Source organism: Ictidomys tridecemlineatus, chromosome 3 (genome assembly GCF_052094955.1).
Source record: "Ictidomys tridecemlineatus isolate mIctTri1 chromosome 3, mIctTri1.hap1, whole genome shotgun sequence".
Classification (NCBI taxonomy): Eukaryota; Metazoa; Chordata; class Mammalia; order Rodentia; family Sciuridae; genus Ictidomys; species Ictidomys tridecemlineatus.
Genome location: NC_135479.1, coordinates 11,717,481 through 11,732,696, shown reverse-complemented (window position 1 = coordinate 11,732,696; position 15,216 = coordinate 11,717,481). Strand labels below are relative to the sequence as shown.

General features: G+C 49.3%; 1 long non-coding RNA gene across 1 annotated transcript; it reads right to left on the bottom strand.

Moving 5' to 3' along the window:
- Positions 1-9,735: 9,735 nt before the first annotated feature.
- Positions 9,736-14,643, bottom strand: LOC144375768 (uncharacterized). Its single transcript, XR_013435655.1, has 2 exons — positions 12,158-14,643; positions 9,736-11,188 (listed from the first exon to the last, which is right to left on the bottom strand). It is a non-coding gene; the product is annotated as an uncharacterized LOC144375768 (long non-coding RNA).
- Between the last annotated feature and the right edge of the window lie 573 nt (positions 14,644-15,216).

The following is a 15,216-nucleotide window of genomic DNA, read 5'->3' as shown; positions in this document are numbered from 1 at the left end:
CAAATCCCATTCCTCAGTCTATACCCAACGGACTTAAAATCAGCATACTATAGTAATGCAGCCATATCAATGTTTATAGCAGAACAATTCACAATAGCTAAACTGTGGAATCAATCTATCTTCAATAGATGAATGGATAAAGACACTGTGGTATAGATACATAATGGAATATTACTCAGTATTAAAAAGAATAAAATTATGGCACTTGCAGGCAAATGGATGGATTTGGAGAATATCATGCTAAGTGAAGTAAGCCAAGCCCAAAAAACCAAAGGTCAAATTTTCTCTCTGGTGAGTGCTGATCTATAATGGGAAGGGAGGAGGCAAGGGAAAAATGAAGGAACTTTGATTGGGCAAAGGGGAGGGAGAGTAGGGAGGGTGCATGGGGGCAGGAAGATGGTGGAATGAGATAAACATCATTACCTCATTACCCTAGGTACATGTATGACTGCACACATGGTGTGACGCTATATGGTGTACAACCGTAGAAGTGTAAAGTTGTGCTGCAATTGTGTACAAATTCATTCTGCTGTCATATATACCTAATTAAAATAAATTAATTAATTTAAAAATTAAAAATAAAAAGGGGTGGGGATGTGGCTCAGTGGTAAAGCACCCCTGGGTTCAATTCCTAAAACCAAAACAATGAATTAATAAATTAAATTACTAAATTAAGTTAATAAATAGGTCAGATGCAGACCAGGTTAAGTGGAATGGTGTCTGAATCATCATTGCCCCAATTTCTCCTGTTAGTCATCATCGCAGGCAGAGAAATAGGTCTCTAGCTGCACATCACAGGATTCACCCAAAACTGGACATTGATCCACAATGTTCACATTGTCAAACAAAGATGTGAAAGAAAGGAATGACTGATACCTTAGAAAATAGCACTTGCATCCAAAATTTCTTGCCAATCTAAGGTCAAGCCAGGTGCTTTCAAAAACCGATCAAATGTCTACACTGAATCAGCATCTCAGGGCTAAACTTCAATGTTAGGATTTCCAACTCTTGTCAAAAGTCCTTATAAGAACCAGTCTTGCCCAGCGTGGTGGTGCACACTATCATGCTAGCAGCTCGGGAGGCTGAAGTAGGAGGATCTTAAGTTCAAGGTCAGCCTTAACAACTAAGCAAGGCCCTAAACAACTTTGTAAGACCCTCAACGTTAAAAACTAAAAAGGGCTGGGAATGTGGCTCAGTGGTTAGGCACCCCGGGTTCAATCCCTGGTACAAACAAAAAAAAAAAAAGAAGAAGAATATAAGGGGGGAAAATGTCAAAGAATTTAATACTATCAAATCTGAGAAAAGAAGTTGAAAGAATTGAAATTGAGTGTATGACAGGAGGGAACATAATGAGAAACAACTTGGACTGGAAACTCGGTTCAATCTCTTCTAAAACCAGCTGGGGTGCTCCTGGGCCAGTCATTCATCTGGGTGATTTTTTTTTTCTTTTCACTTGTAAACGTAAAGGTTGGGCCAGCCACATCTGCTCTGCTTGGATTCTGGGATTTGTAGGACAAACAAGACACATGGTACCTGGACTGCCTGGGTCTAGATTCCGGGCACTGTCACTTGTGAATTGCGTGACCCTGGGTAGTTTTGGAGCCTCTCCATGTTTCAGTGTCCCTGTCTGTAAACTAATAGCAATAATAACGCTCACATGGAGATGACTTGAGATTGTTGGCTACCATTATCTTAAAGGTGGCCCAGCCTGCTTTTCCCACTATCCTCTTTTGTAACATCCTCTTTTCTGAGAGCCACGTGCCCACTGTGTCTACCCAGCAACCACAGCCATGTCATTTGGAATCTCAGCCCCGTGACGTCTAACACCAAGTGAATAATCTCCATACACCTCCAACCCACGTCTCCTCACTGTTCCCTGTCACGGCAAATAACACCAACACACACTCACATGCTCATCCCACAAACACGGAGTCGACCAGATATTCCTTTCTCCTTTATTCCCCAATATCGAATCAATCATCAAATTATGTCGACTTCCTGGATGGCTTCTGTCTGTTTGGTGTGTGTGTGTGTGTGTGTGTGTGTGTGTGTGTGTGTGTGTGTGTTTCAGTCCTGGGGATCGAACCCTGGGTGCTCTACTACTGCAGTCTGCCCCCAACCCTTTTTTATTCTTATTTTGAGATCGGGTCTTAGTAAGTTGCTGAGGCCTCAAACTTAGGATCCTCCTGCTTCCTGACAGCCTCCGGTGTCACTGGAACTAAAGGTGAACGTCACCACGTCTGGCCCTGAATGTTTCTTTAATGCATCTATTTCTCTCTTCTTCACTGTCACCAGGTCAATCCTGAGTACCAGCTTCTCTTGCCTGGATAAGCACCATGGTGCCCAGTAGGTCTTCCTGCCCTCCTCCTGCCACATACCCCCTTCCAGCTTCCGATTCATTCCTCCCACTCGGTCAGAATGATTTTTCAAAAACTATATATTTGGGACATTTCCCTCTTTTCCTTAAAAGCCTTCAATGATCGACCACAGTTTTTAGGGGAAAAGCTCCCCCCACCCACACCACCCCATTTCTTTTTTTGGGGGGAGGGGTACTGGGATTGAATCTGGCAATGCTTAACCACTAAGCCACATCCCTCAACTTTTTAATTTTTTATTTTGAGACAGGGTTTCACTAAGTTGCTTAGGGCCTCACTAAATTGCTGAGGTTGGTCTTGAACTTGTGATCCTCCTACCTCAGCCCCCTGAATGGCAGGGATTACAGGCATGTGCCCACCATGCCTGGCCAGGGAAAAGCTTGTTTTTAACGAACCCTACAAGGCCCTGTGGTCTCTATCCCCCAGTCACACCATATCCGTTTACATTTTTGGAACAACACAAGTCTCTTACAACCTCGGGGCAGTCACATGTGGCCAGAACTATTCTTCAGTTAGATTCTTCCTGGATGACTTCTCGTCCTTTAGTTTCCAACCAAAATGTCACTTCCTCAAAGGGGAGCCCTGTGTGGATTTTCTTCCTCTACTAGCTTAGGTCCTTCCATTAATGCATTTTTTTTTATGGTGGGGGGGGGTCCACTCTCCTTAACTATATATTTTTTTTCACATGTGAAAGGGAGGTTAGGTTTGTAAACCCATGTTTATGGCGGTTTAGTCATAATAGCCCAAAGGTGGAAGCAAGCCACGGATCCATCAGTGGATAAATGGATAAACAAAATGTGTTATGTATACATACAGTGGAATATTATTTAGCTCCAAAAAGGAAGACAGTTCTGGCACAGAGATCTGCTACCACGTGGATGGTTATCCTGTGATCTCTCCACACAGCCTTCCTCCTGGGCCTTTTGGGGCCAGACTCTGGATTCTCATAGTCATATGCACTTCTTGGCTCCATGCCAGGGGTAGAGCAGAGCAGAGCACAGGTTAGGGAGTCCATGGCCCCAAGAGCCTGGTTTCTGCCTGTTCGGTGCCAGCATCTGAAAAGCTCTGCTGCACCTCCCCTAGTTGTCTGTGGACTTGTAATTAAAATGCCTCTGCTGGAGGCGGCCTGAGCCTGCCTCTCCCTGGAGAGCTGGAATCCGGGCTTCTCCCTCCCTAAGGCCTTTCAGACAACAGTCAAGACCACCACACACCCTCCTGGAGTCACCCTGTTACAAACCAGGCACTCTCCTCTAATCCTCATTGCCACCTCCTGCAGAGAGAGTGGGGGACGGTGACACTGATCCCCACGTGAGAATCCCAGGCCAGAATAGGAAGAAACAAAGGTCCCCTTCAAACCTGTGGAGAGTGATGACGGTCTTTCTGACTCTCTCTCGCTGCTGCATTTGCTCTGGGAACTGCCTGTGTGAAGGTGCAGGTCAAGATGGCCCAGTTGCTATGGTGATGCCCGGCCAGAGGAGGCACGTGGGCTGTGTTTGCGAAGTTGAGCAGCTGTGTCAGTCGGAACCTTGAGCTCAGTCACCAACTCCTGGGAACAGAGGATTCTGGGCATAACAACTCCAACGACTCGCCGGTCCTGTGTCCTGCAGATTGACTGCCTGCTCTGCTAAAACTTTCCCACAGATAACCTTTTGGGGAAACCTATTTAATAAACATGCAAGCTAGCTCTGGATCTGTCAAACTCCACCCGAGTTTGCTGCCCACCTGGCCCCACTTTTGTCTCTCTCTGTGTGTCTGTTTGGCTTTTCTTCATCCCCCAGGGCCACTTGTCCAGTTTCCTCACTGAATCCCTGGCCACAGAGAGAGAGATGGGTGGGCTGCAGTACAAACTCAAGAAACCCATCACGCTCCTTTCTGTGAATATTAAAGACATAGAGGCAGAGTAGCTGGGTGTTCAGGGGAAGGCTTGTTCCCCCTTCTCTCCTGCCATTTTCTTCCTAAAATCTGATCCCCCAGATGTACAGCCCCCAGCACTGCCCCTTCCCTGTGGGGGTGGAATGACTCTGGATTAGCAATTTGGGAAGAACTACCTCCCATTCCTCTTAGGCATTGAGCTTCCTGTCCCTGCATCTGCTGTGCATTACTCCACCCCAAGAAGCCCTGCCCTGGGCCAGCAAGGTGGCCACTGACCAGGTGAAAGACTGTGCCTCCTGGTATCAGCAGGCTCATTGAGCAATCCAAGCCCTTTTTTTTTTTTTTTTTTTAGTACTAGGGATTGAACCCAGGGGCTCTGAGCCACATCCCACCCCATTTTATTATTTTATTTTGAGACAGGGTCTCACTAAGTTGCTAAGGCACACACAAAGTTGCTGAGGCTGGTCTCAAACCTGTGATCCTCCTGCCTCAGCTTCCCAAGTCGCTGGGATTACAAGTTTGCATCCCCACACCTGGACGACACAGCCTTTATCAAAATAAGTACTATTTCCATGCTCAGTTAATCCAACCCAGGCAGAGAACAGGGGCACTCCAGGCTGTCCCACCAGAAACCCCTCACTGAGTGGAATCCTCAGGGCGGTTCAGTAGAGGAACAAGTTTCAGCACTCGGCCCCTCTGAACGGAGACAGGCCAAGCTGAATTCCAGTGGCAGCTGTGGAGACAGGTCCCACTCTTACGGGATCCCCAAGTCAGGACACGCTGCCTTAGCCAAGTCCCCACCTCCCACTGTCCCTACTTCAGGTAAGGAGGACCACAGTCCCAGGGTGGGAAGTCCTTAGTACACTGGTGCCACACAAGCCCTGGCTGGCTGGGGCTGCTGCCACCGGATCCCAGAGGCCTCCCGGATGTGCCGGGTCTCCCAGGGCCAATGCCAATGGCACTGAAGGGTAGCACCCCTCCTTTACCGGATGCCCATGTCCACGGGGTGTTGAACCCTCACACCTTTCCTATGAGAACCCTGCAATTATAATGAGTCCCAGAGGCTGAGTCACTTGTCCAGCTCCTGTGGCCTTGAGCAGTGAGCAGCTCAGCCTCAGCCCAGCTGGTTCTGGAGTCCACGCTCCTAAGTCCCCCAGGACACTGGCCACCAAGAATTCCCCTGGGGCTTTGGCAACCCTGCTGTTCTTGTGACAGGCTCAGGCCCAGCCTTCCCCGCGTCCAGCCCCTCCTCCGGCAGCTGCAGATCTGAAGCCAGAGCAGCAGCGGGGCGCATCCCACTGTGACTCTCAGGCAGGGACTTTCCAAAGCTCCATCCCTCCCGCCTTCTGCCTCCGACTTTCCTGGGAATGGAAGGGTACAGGAAGATGACTCCCGGCGGCGCACAGACAGGAAATGAAGACAGAGCACCTGTGACAACGTGAATCCCACGTCCACCGGTTCCACTTTCTTTATTTAGACCCTTCCACATCCCACCTCCTTCGCTCTCGGGGTCCTCCCGCTCTGGTGGTTCTGATGACTCACTTTCAAATCCCCCACGACGACGACACGACAGTCTGTGGCTTGTCACCTGATCGGGGTCCCCAAACCACACAGCCCTTTCTTGAACTTGGCAGCTCCCCCTTCCGCTCTTTCCCATGACCGTGTCCCTTCTCAAGTCTCTGACCGACTTCCAGTCCCCCAACTCAGCAGGCAACCAGGCAGCTGGGCTAAGCAGCTGGTGGCCCAGACTCCAGCCATCCCCACCACTCACCTGCGCCTGCCCGTGGGGTGGCCTTTCCCCCGCTTCGGGCCCCCCTCTCCAGCCGTGTAGATGAGCCTTCCTGTGTCCTTCTCCTCTGTTCTCCTTAAGCCCACCCTCCCTGCTCGCCAAGCCCACCTCCCCCACCCCACCACCTCCTGATGTGTTGATGACCCCAGTCTCCACCCCAGCCCTCCCCGTACATTTTCTAGGCCAACACTGTCCCATAGAACTCGCCAGAGGATGAAAATGTTCTACAAACTGTGATGTTCCATGTGGCTCCTGAGCCCTGGAAATGTGGCCTCTCGGACCAAGGCTGAACTGTAGGTGCTATTTACTTATTTTTTCAGTCCTGGAGATTGGATCCAGGAGCATTCTACCACTCAGCTATATCTCCAGCCTTACCTATCTATCTCTGTCTATCTACCTATCTATTTTTGAGACCTCATCTCACTAAATCGTCCACCTTGAACTTGAGATCCTCCTGCCTCAGCCTGCTGAGTCCCTGGGAGTACAGGGGTATACCACCGTGCCTGGCTGTTGTTTAATTTTAATTCATTTAAGTCCGAATCGCTGCATGCGGTTAGTGGCTACCCTATGGGACAGTCTGGTTCTAGAAGTGCATCACCCACTGCCTGAGGACATCCTGACCAGGAGGTCATTCCTACTCAGCAAGTCCCAAGGAGCTTCTTAGCACCCCACCATCCCCAACCCACTTCCAGGCCCTGGAGCAAAGTGAAAACTTCTCTTCCTTTTGATTTCTCTTACTGAGTTGACAGGATCAACAGACAGGTGTGTCCCCAAAGCCTGAACTCCTAGACTCTTCCTTTTCCCTCATCTTCCACAATGATGTCGCCACCAGGCGTGGTCAGCTCTTCCTCTCCATGACTTTCAGCTCTGTCCTTGCCTTCCCAAGCTTTCTCTGAAGCTTTGGTTTTTGGTTTTTGGTTCAAACCAAAGCATCACTGGTCCGGCTATCCCTGGTTCCCTGCACCACCCTCCCCAGTCCATCAGCTGACCCTCGGGGCTTCCTCTCTCCTTTGCTTTGGCAGCTCCACCTCTCCCACGTCAAGCCCCGGGGAGCTGCATTCCACAGACTCCATTGCCTGGACTATTTCCTTGCACAAGGCCTTCCATGTAATCAGGAGCCCAGGTGGGAAGAGATGGGGCACAATCAGCTGAGCTCTGGGAGGGGAGCTGTGAGTGGCCGCCTCCCACTGCCACAGCCCTGTCAGGTGGTGGCTCCTCCTAGTGCTGGGGATTCTAGTCCTCCCCTCTCCTCTGCTCTCGCCAGCCCTGATGCACTCACAGTCCCTGCGCTGCTAGCACCGGGCCTTACCCTGGCCTCCGTCCTTCTCAAACCCTCAGATGAAGTCCGTGTGTTAACTCTCCCTGGTTCTGTTCCCTTCAGTCCTTGATTGATGGTCCAAGCCTTGAGAAGCCTCCCCATCACCCAAGGAGATGGATGAAGACTGTGCTTCTTTGGAGAGCACAGGAAGTAATTCACGACCTGTCTCCTACCTACTCTCCCACCCTCCTTCCCTTCTCTTCCCTTCCAGGCCTACAACACCAAGCTGCTTGTGACATCCTGAATGGGTCGTGTTGTTTCGTGCCTCCATGCCTAGGCCTGCCGAGCTCTTTCTTAACCTTTGAAATCCTTCTCCAATCATCACCTCCTCTAGGAAGTCTCCCAGGCCTTCCTCTCTACTTCTATGCTTTGTACAGATCCCAATTATTTTTGGAGTCACATTATTATTATTATTATTATTATTATTATTATTATTATTATTATTATTATTATTTTGCAGAACTGGGGATTCAACCCAGAGGTGCTCTACCACTGAGCTACATCCTCAGCCCTTCTTATCTTGAGACAGGCTCACATATTGCTGAGGCTGGCCTTTAACTTGTGATCCTCCTATCTCAGCCTCCTAAATTCCTGGTATTGCAGGCATGTGCACCCAACCCAGTTCACATACCTATGAGCTGGTGTTATCCACATCAGTAGTGACTCCTTTCTACTAACACTGTGAGCTAAGTATTATTGTCCCTGTTTTTAGAGGATGCTTAGAAGGTTCAGTTTATGGGGATATGACAAGTTCAGAAAACTAGTAAAAAGTTTCCACTTGATGGCAAACCGAGTCCTTCTAGCTGCACAGTTGATACTTTGGGTCACAATTTCATGTTGCTGCAGCTCTTCCCCAGAACAATCTGAAGAGCCTGGTGTGATGGGTTGAATGTTGTCTCTCTGCAAAAAAAGGATATATTGGAGTTCTGGTACTGTGTACCACCACGTGGGACCTTATTTGGAAATGGGATCTTTACAGAGGTGCTCAAGTTAGAGTGAGGTCAGGTGGTCCCTCATCCAATATGATTAGTGTTCTTATAAACGGAGAAATGTGGACACAGACACAGGGCAGATGATGGGAAGATGGAGGGCCATCTTCTGACGGCCATATGAATGGAGTCTTGCCAAGGATCTGGCAAACACCAGAAGTTAGAGGAGTCAAGGAAGGATTCTCCCCTGGAACTGTCAAAGAGAACACAGTCCTGCCAATCCCTTGAGTTTGGACTTCCAGCCTCCAGAATGTGAGACTGCAGATCTCTCTTTTGGTTTTTTTGTCTTCTGTTTGTTTGTGCAGTTCTGGGGATTGAACCCAGGCATGCTCTACTACTGAGCTATATCCCCAGTCCTTTAAATCTTTTATGATGAGACAGAGTCTCACTAAATTGCTGAGGCTGGCCTTTAATTTACAATCCTCCTGCCTGAGCCTCCTGAGTCGCTGGGATTACACTGCACCCAGTCCTGCTAGATTCCGGTTGTGTTAGCACCCAGTTCAGGCGCTTTGCTATAGCATTTCCAGGGAACTCATGCGGCCGAGGAAGCTGCCCCTGAGAAGGGCTTCAGAGCCTCTCTCCGGGAGTCTGGGTGTCTCAGAACACTAACTGGGTGTGGAGTCTACTTAAGGTTCTGTGGAGTATGTTAAAATTATGCTTCCAACTGGATCTAGGGACCCCATGGCTTGTAAACCCAAGGCACCCCAAGGATATATCCTAAGCATGTTCAAAGCCCAGCTCCTAGCTCAGGGCCTAACACCCCCAGCTTCCAGGGCTGGACCTGGAGTCAGGACACTCTGCTCAGCGAAGGCATCAGGAGTCTGAGAAGGGTATGGGGGCTCCAGGGTGTCCCCAAGACTGGCAGAGCTCCCGTGCACATTCCCACAGGCCTCCTGGGACATCTGCAGTCTCCTGCCGTAGTTAAAACAACCAAGTCAAGTTTGGGGTTCTCCAGTGCGCTCTCTGCCTGCTTCCCGAGGGTGACTCACGGCTCCGTGGAGAGAAGCCGGCTGGGACTCAGCAGCCTGGGCTTTCTTCTCCTTTCTTCTGTCTTTCCAGGAAGCCCTTGGAACAGGATGTAAGAGCAGCACTTTCCATCCAGCCTGACATCCTGCTTCCAGATGCAAGAGGCTGAGCAGTCACTGGATGACACTTGGGCAGCTGTGACCACGATGTTCCAATTTGAAAACCCAAGTCAGGCAACTTCCATGCTCAGCTCTCACTTGGCCCTCCCCGGCCCCCGTCCAGGCCCTCAAAATGATCTGAATAATTTATCACACTTTGATGAGTCTTCCTCGCTAACAGAGCTTAGGAAGGTAGGGCCCTTGTCAGATTAGTCCTTATGGTATAGTCCTCCTACTGGGAGCTCAACAAATGTTGGGCGAACTGAAATCTTATTTATTTATTTATTTACTGATTTGTTCATTTATTTATTTATTTATTTTGGGTACTGGGGATTGAACCCAGGCCCAGCAGCACTTCTCCACCAAGCTACATCTCCAGCTGAGGCAGGAAGATCGCATGGTTAAGACAAACCTCAGCAGCTGAGAGAGGCCCTAAGCAACATCCTGAGACTGTCTCAAAATAAAATGGGGTGGGATGTGGCTCAGTGGTAAAGAGTCCCTGGATTCCATACCTAGGAAGGAAGGAAGGAAGGAAGGAAGGAAGGAAGGAAGGAAGGAAGGAAGGAAGGAAGGAAGGAGGCCGGGGTGTAGCTTAATGGTAGAGCACCCCTGGGTTTAATTCCTAGTGTTGTAAAAATAAAGAAAGAAAGAAACTGAATAATTCATTAATTAAAATGCACTTCTTCTTCGTGCAGTGCCATTGTTGTGGTGCCTCTGTGGGGCAGCAGTTGTCCTCACCCCAGAAAAAGTGTCACCGTATTTTCACAGGAAAGTACCTGTGAAAGGTCCTGGGCTGAGGGGTGCAGCAGGCTGAAACAGGCATCTAGCCCTCATCACATGCACCCCATGGTGGGAAAGCCACCGTCGCCAAGGAAAAGAGTCCCCAGTGCTGGAGAGCCAAGACCGTGCCCAGAACAACCCACAGGATGGATGGTTGGCACGGGCTTCCCAGACAGGCAGGGTTCCAGTCCCCAACTGTACGCCCTGGACATGAGACTCAACTTCTCTGTCTTGATTTCCTCATCAAGGTGTCACTTACTGACCAGGCACAGTGGCGCTCCTGTAATTTCAGCGACTCAGGAGCCTGAGGCAGGAGGCCTGTTCAGTTGGAGGCCAGCCTCAGCAATTTAGCAAGGCCCTACACAATTTAACAAGACCGTGTCTCAAAATAAAAACACAAAAAGGGCCGGGGATGTGGCTCAGTAGTGAAGAGCCTGGATTTAATTCCCAGTACCTCTTCCCACAATGGTATGACTTATTATACTGAGGGAATTGGTTCTGGGACTTCCAAAGGATACCTTAGTCCTCTGAAGCCCAAGTCCCATATATAAAATGGCACAGGGTTTGCATGTAACTTGTGCAATTCTTCCCTATATATTATTCCCCCTGTGGCATGAAGGATCCAACCCATGGACGCACACATGCTAAGGCAAGCAAACGCTCTACCACTGACCTATATCCTCGTCCCTCCCCTACACTTTAAAATCATCTCAGATTATTTATAATACCCAATACCACACATGCTCTATAAATTGTTGTCACATTATATGGATTAGGAAATTATTACGAGAAAGAAAGTCCGTATATGTTCAGTTGCAGATATAACATTTTTCCGAATATTTTCCATCTGCAGCTGTCTGAACTGTGGGTGCAGAACCTGCCAGCTGCGCACAGCAGACCACGCGTACCTTCCGTTTCAGTTCCCTGAAGTCAACGGCTGTCTGAAAATATGAAATGGAAATTTCCAAAATAAACAATTCATCAGTTTTAAATAACTTGGATTACAATATATTTTTCTATTTTATTACTAGCTATTGTTTTTGTTTCGATTTGTTCACAATGCTGGGGCTTGAACCCAGGCCCTCCCACGTGGTAGACAGGCACTCGACTGCCGAACTGCATCTCCAGCCCCTTATCATTAGCTAGTATTGTTGATCTCTTACTATGACTAATTTATAAATTAAAATATGTATGTATAGGAGGAAAAAACTGTGTATAAACGTTAGAACCTGTGGAGATTTCAGGCACACTTGGAACATCCTGAAATATATCACCATGGATTGGGGGAGGGGGCGGTGGCGGGGACTGAGTATAAATCAGGAACCATAGGGAGACGATCATATTTCCTATTTCAGAGGCCATCACGAGGACCTCATGGAATAATGCATGTGAAGCATTTAGGACAGTAAGGGCCACATGTCAGTGTTAATTGTCTCTTTTCTATTTTATTTTTATTTTTAATTTTCTTTCTTTTTTTGTACCAGAGATTGAACCCAGGGCACTTTACCACTGAGCCACATCCCCAGCTGTTTTTATTTTTTTATTTTGAGACAGGGTCTTGCTAAGTTGCTTAGGGCCTCATTGAATTGCTGAGGCTGGCCTCAAACTTGCAACTTTCCTGCCTCAGCTTCCCGAGTGGCTGGGATCACAGGCATGCACCTCTGCACCCCACTTGCTTTTATCACTGACTACATTGGTAAATAAGATATTCCATATAAAGTGCTAATCAGTGTCTGACACTCATCAAACAATCACAATAACTGCTACTATTGCCATTTTATTACTTCAGTTCTGAATTAGTTATCTATTGATGTATAATCAATTACTCTCAAACTTAGCAGCTTAATGTGACAATCAACATTTATCATCTCGTGTAGTTGCTGTGGGTGGAGAATTTGGGAGCAACTTACAGTGGGATGGTGCTAGCCCAAGATCTCTCACGAGGTTACAGACCAGCTTGCCTGGGGCCTGCCTAGGGCTTGACAAGGGTCTGCTTCTGAGATGGCTGGCTTGCTTGCGTGGCTGCCAAGTTAGTGCAGACTATGGGCAGGAGACCTTGATTCTTCACCTCATGGTCCCCTTCAGGGAGCTGCTTGAGCATCCTCACAACATGGCGACTGGCTTCCCCCTGGCAAGTAACCTAAGAGAGCAAGGTAGAAGCCAGGAGGTCTTTAGTAAGTCACACTCTGCCAAAGTTTCCTGGTTACACAGGTTTGTCCTGCCCATTGGGGGAGGGGCTGCACAAGGACAGGAATACCAGGAGCAGAGGCTCAGTGGGGCCATCTTGGAGGCTGGCCACCACAAGTACTGAACTGTGTGGCAGAGGCTGTGAGTCCTACAGCCCCAATGACAGGGAGCATCAGGAAGGTCCGAGCGCAAGGGAACTTCCCATCAGTCTCAGCTAGATCGCAAGGGACAACCCAGCCAAGTTTTCCCTCAGCCCCCCCTTCACTAGGACTTGGGAAGAGAGGAAGGGCAAGAGGGAAGGAGGAGAAGTGTGCGAGATGTTTACCAAGGTGAGCAGGACCTCTGTGAGGGCCGGTGACAAGTAGGCTGACATTGGGGGAGGGAAAAAAGTTTATAAATAAAGTGAGAGAGGCAGCCGAGCTGTTCCAGGAGGGCCCGGAAGGCCAAGTAACCATGTGTAAACCAGCTGGAGTTAAGAAGTAAACGTTCAGGGGACAGGGTTTGGCTGAAAACATGTTCAAAACTTCTGCAGGTTTGTTTGATGTGGGGGATTGGAGGCTGGGTAATGGGTTTGGGGAGGTGAAAAAGTTCTCCTCTGTGGGGCATTTGCTTCCCCGGGAGCCTGTGGCCGTGGGGTCAAGGCAATACCAGGAAGTGGACTTTCACAGCTTCCTCCTATCGGGGTAGGAAGCTCAAGTTGATAAGTGGGAATGGAGTCTCCCATTTTGAGGAGCCTCCCCAGAGGAAACGCTGGAGTGGGAGATAGTCTCTGTTTACACAGCATGTCGGCATGTCTGCAGTTTACACAAACTGTATCCTCAGGCCAGGCTGAAGATAGAACCGCCTGACCTAGAAAAGCCTGGAGTCTGGGCCCAGTGCCCAGCCAGTGGTGGGCGGAAGTGCCTGCCCAGACCCACCCTGCCCAGGGGGGCTCAGAGCCACTTGTTAAACTGGGGGTGGGGGCTTCCCAGCACCCTGCAGACCCCACACTGTGGCCAAGCAGAGCCACGACAGTGACTTAGGTATCCCCTTCACATCCTGTGCATAGAACTACCTGCTGGATTCTTTTAGTTTATTCCAGTCAGCAACTGGGAGTACCTCGTGACACCCTGAGTACAAGACTTTAGTCCTCTCATCAAAACAAGAAAACCTCACATTTGTAGATCAGTGTCGGTTCCCTCAGTGCTCCCCCATAGGATGCTTGGTGGTTTGCAGATCTGCGCTGCTTAAGGAGGTTGCATGAGTCAGGCATTTATGGGTTTGGATCAGCACCAGGCCTTGAGGGTGACCTCGGACAAGTGCACTTTTACTATTTAACTGCTGGGAGCTCCAGTTTCCCCATCTGGGAAATGGGGAGAAGGCTAAGAGGCCAGAGCCCTTGAACAGTGCCCCACCCATAGCAAGGGCTCAGCAACCACCACCGTCTTCACCCCAGTATTCCATATTCACACCTTCCTTCCACGTCTTCACCCCAAGTTGTTCCTCTGCCCAGAATTCTCCCTCTTCTTGTCCTCTTCTTTCAAAACTCACGCCCACCTCCAGGCTGGTTGATATGTTCTATTAGAGCCCTGGGCAGCTGTCCCTGCTCTCTCTGTGGCACAGGGCACTTACATAGTGGCCGGCTGGCCAGGCTGCTGCACCTACTGTAAATCCCACTCATGACCTCTTTTCCCTGCATCTCCCCACCTTCTGGCCCAGTGCAGGCACCCCCAGGTGCTCCCCCAACAATGCAGCATTGGGCTTGTTTGAGGTCACAGAAAGCTTGGTCTGTGGGTCAGCCCTCAACCATACCAGCAGCCCCTGGATGGTCACTTCTGATCTGGACCCTGTCCACACAGAAATGGGGTCGCAGGGACTCAGGACAGGAGAAGGGGGAGCTTCTCCTCTCTGGGAGCCTTCCTCCCAGCAGGAGCGCCTGAATTCACCTGGGAAGTCAAAGTATCCCCAGAGAAGAAGTTAGCAGTACAAAAAAGCCAGCCAGGGAGCAGAGCGCTCTCTGCCCAGCCCTTCCCCTGACTTCTGAGAAGGAAGGCCTCTTGAACTGGCTCCGGCACAGACCTTGAACACCTCAAAGAAGTGTTCCCTGGGACTAAGGAGTGTCTCTCTCAATGTCAGACTGGGCAAAGTCCAGGGCTGCCCTGTGATTCAGAGGGTGGGGCTGGAGTTATAAATTATACCTTTGCTTTAAAAAAAAAAAAAATCCATTAAAAAAAAAAAAAAACAAACCAGACTCTCCAGAGCTTGGGTTTGGCTGTCTGACTTAAGGAGTCACTTTCTAACCAGCAGAGCTACCCTAGGTTCTTCAACCTCCAGGGTCAAGCATGCTCCACAGACCACCTCTCCTTTCCTCAACCTCTCTCTAAAGAGCCTGGCTGGTTTGGGAGTCCTATGGGTCCTGACTTTGTAAAGTCTCTGGAAGGTCCTGTCCACTCTCACACTAGTCAAGCGTCATCTCCACACACCTGAGTCACCACAGCCGCCTCCACCCTGCTGTCCCTGGCTGGGATCTCTCCTCTCTCCATCCTCTCATAGGCACTGGTCCCAGAAAAGCTTACCTAAAACAGTGCACGTGTCACCCAAGCTTGCTGGAAAATACTCCAGGTGTGATAGCACATGCTTATAATCCCAGTGACTTGGGAGGCGGAGACAGGAGGACCACAAGTTTGAAGCCATCCTAAGCAATGTAGCAAGGCCCTAATCAACTTAGCAAGACCTTGTCTCAAAAATAAAAAGAGCTGGAGATGTGGCTCAGTGATTAAGTGCTTCTGGGTTCAATTTTCAG